General features: G+C 30.0%; 1 long non-coding RNA gene across 1 annotated transcript; it reads left to right on the top strand.

Annotated features, from left to right (window-relative positions):
* The first annotated feature begins 323 nt into the window (after positions 1–323).
* Positions 324–2,348, top strand: LOC115973704. The gene is made up of 3 exons (XR_004087804.1): positions 324–415; positions 1,587–1,675; positions 2,284–2,348. It is a non-coding gene; the product is annotated as an uncharacterized LOC115973704 (long non-coding RNA).
* The last annotated feature ends 1,085 nt before the right edge of the window (positions 2,349–3,433 follow it).

Raw genomic sequence — 3,433 nt, 5'->3', positions numbered from 1 at the left:
TTGTGTTTTGACGATAATCAAATTTTTTTTTTTTTTTTTTTTGGAAACTGAGCTATGGTTTTGAATTTGTTTAGTGGTAGTCTATGGTTGGTCTGCATTTATGCTTGCTTTCAATCACTTTGATGTCAGAATTATGACTTAGGATTTGATCTGCTTTTGTTTACTTCAAATTAATTTACTTTGAAGTTGATTAAATTGTAGTTTTAGAATGGTCTCACCACCCTGTTACCTTGCGATTCAGAAAACCTGTTATGCAGTCTTCTTTTCGTCTTTCCTTTTTCACTGATTTTTATTTTTTTTTTGCCATTGATTTCAGGATCAGGTACTAAGTTTTTGCCCTTCTGATTGATTTTTCATAGTTCCAGAAATCCCCCTACAAAATTCTCTAAGCAGAAACCAATGGCTGTCTAAGTGGGTATGTATTTCTTATTTGAATTGTGATTGTGGGAATTATTGTTGATTGAAGAGATTGGCAGTAAAGATTGGGTTTCTAGGGTCGTTTTTGAGAAAATTCAAATAAATTTTTTGGTGTGTTTTGTTTGATTTGTTTCATGTGTTTTGACGATAATCAATTTGATTTTTTTTTTTTTAAATTTTTATGCTTGAAATAGCTGGTCTTCTTTCACTCTCAATAGAATATATATATATATATATATATTTATATATATTTATAGATGACCCCAACAATCCAGCTTTATGGATTTCCCTTTACTTCTTCTGATGTTTCCAATTCAAGTCTAAAATTCATTGTTCCATGGGTGGTTTGAAGGGCCATGAGAATTAGTAATTGGAGAATATCCTATTCCATGAAGCAGAGTGCTTCTAAGTGGACTCACTTTCTTAGCCATCTATGTGTCAATACCTGGTATTTTCTAAAGCACTTTGTGTTCTGCCACTTTCATTATAAATATGATTACGCTAATGAAATTCTTTGTCATAATAGTTGCTCCACTTCTTTTCAATCCTTAAAAAAAAACACCATTATACATATACCTGGGAATTTTCTTTTGTGAATGCATTATTGATTTGAGTAGGTGGTTTTGGGTCAATTTCCTATTTTTTGCAAAATGTTTTTGAGTATATGTTGATAAAATTTTTTGTATTGAACTTTGTTTTCTTTTTTGTATCATAAATTGAAAGATGTATCTTGGAATTAAGTGGTGTGATACATTATAACCAGTAGTAGAATGTGGGGCTTCGTTGTCTTGGGCTACCCCAAAGATGGAACTCTGTGAATTGCATTTGCAACAGATGGTGAAGTCAGCTGTTTTGTAATTCAAGAGGGATTTATTCAGCTTTTTATGTGACAGTTGTTGGTTTCTATAACTTCAATAGTTTACTGTTGGCTTATTATTTTAATATGTGCTGTTTTAGCTGTGTTTCTTTTGTATCTGTAATTGAGTTTGTGCACATGCTTAGATAAGTCTTAGGTTTGGAACTTTGTAATTGAGTTTAGTAGTGTGTTTTGACGATAATATTTTTTGAAGTGAGTTACATCTTCAATATTTTAAATAGATATTAAAATGGTGATAATCAATTTGAATTTTTTTGTGTGGAAACTGAGCTATGGGTTTGAATTTGTTTAGTGGAAACTGAGAGAGGTGGAGTTATCAACTTGCTTTCATTACACAACATTCCTGATAATCTTAGCGAAATTGGTGTGGAGTATGTTGAGGTTAGTTTTTCAGAATTGAATATTATATTGCTCAACAACATTATTTTTGTCTTCAAACACATGAACATATGGACATGCAAGGTATGATGCAGCTGACACATTGATTAGATAAGATACATTCAAATACTTGCAAGGCTACATGACTATAACTGAAAGTAACTGCATAAAACAAAATGGAATTCTTAAATCAATTAGAGGATTTAGTTTAGGCTTTTGCTTTTAACATTTGGGTTCCTTTGCCTCTATAAATTACTGGTCACTATGGAAAAAAAGAGTTAAAGTTAGCTAACAACAGCCACTATGGTGATGCAGGTGATTGTTTTTTCATTGGATAGAATCATAAAAAATTTTATGCTAATCTATTTAATTCTTGAAGAAAATAACATATATAGGAAGAGTTCTCATTTTTTTTTATGAGGGTAAGCTGTCTGCTCTCACAATCAAATTGTTTGATGATATGAAGGAGATTAAAAAAGAAAAATTTGCACTACACTGCACTGTTTCATTAAAATCTGCACTATACTACACTGTTTCAAACTTTCTGTACTGCACTATTTCTCTTCTATTAATGTTTCTTGGCTGAAAATTGGATTCTCACTATTTTGTAGGTAGGGATTTAGCATTTTGATATCTGGCTTATTTGGTAATACAACCACAAGACAAGGAAAGTCAGGTATTTACTAGTCTTTCCTTTATTCTGAACTATTTATTGCATATTTATTGGTAATATGTTTGTAGAAAGAATTTGAAATTAGAATATGATTGCATATTTAAGTTTCTTGGTTATCTCAAACTTGGTTTTATGTTTGGGTTAATTGTTTCATCTCAAGATTTCCATTGTTTTAATTACTTCTATGTACAATTTGTATTTTATCAAATAATCATGTTTTTATTTTTATTTTATTTTTTTTTAATTTTGAAGTTAGTATGTGAATGCTATATTTTTCTTCAATTAAAAAGAAAAATACAACTAAATGACTATAATCTCAAGTAAGGATGGGAATTCTACTCCGTCAAGAAACTTTTTGACTCTTTTGAAGAAATTGACAAAGCAATTTAGCTTGATAAAATGACAGAAGTACGTATCCTTTAATTTAGCAAAATTACAAATATGATATTTAAGATGTATATGTTGTAATACATTCCTCAACCTGTTCTATTGCTAGGCTTACATCAGTGAAACTTGATGTTCAAAGCAATGTGCAACTCACACCAACATCTGTACCCAAGGAAAACAAAAGGGCATATTCAGGGACTGCTACAAAGTAACAAAGGAAGAAGATGCAAAAAACACTTTAAAGTTGTCTTTCAATTTCTAAGATTTTCTATGCACAATTTGGTTTTAATGGATTTGTGATTTTGGTACTAAAGACATAGTGGAACAAAGGAAATTTTTTTGCTTTTATGCACAATTTGGCTTTAAATTGAAACAGAGAGGAATTAAACTCCTTTATTTAGTTATTTGAGGATACAACTCTACTTCAACGTTTTTTAAATATTATGAATACAATGAATATTTAGTGGAAGTCATGAAATAAATGAAATTGAAAAGAAAAAAAAAAAAAGCCATAGCAAAAATACATGGTATTGGGACTTATGTGCAAATTAAAAACTATTGGGAGGAGCTTCAGCTTAAAACTGTCATCTATGTGTCATCTTTTGGGACAGTAATGATATTTTATGTCCTTCTATTATGGATATAATTTTTATTTATTTTTAATTAAAAAAATTAGTAACTTTCCCGTGCGATGTTCTTTT

The sequence above is a fragment of the Quercus lobata genome, unplaced genomic scaffold, assembly GCF_001633185.2.
Source record: "Quercus lobata isolate SW786 unplaced genomic scaffold, ValleyOak3.0 Primary Assembly Scq3eQI_260, whole genome shotgun sequence".
Taxonomy (NCBI): Eukaryota; Viridiplantae; Streptophyta; class Magnoliopsida; order Fagales; family Fagaceae; genus Quercus; species Quercus lobata.
The sequence above is the reverse complement of the archived record's forward strand: the minus strand, read 5'-3'. Positions and strand labels throughout refer to the sequence as shown.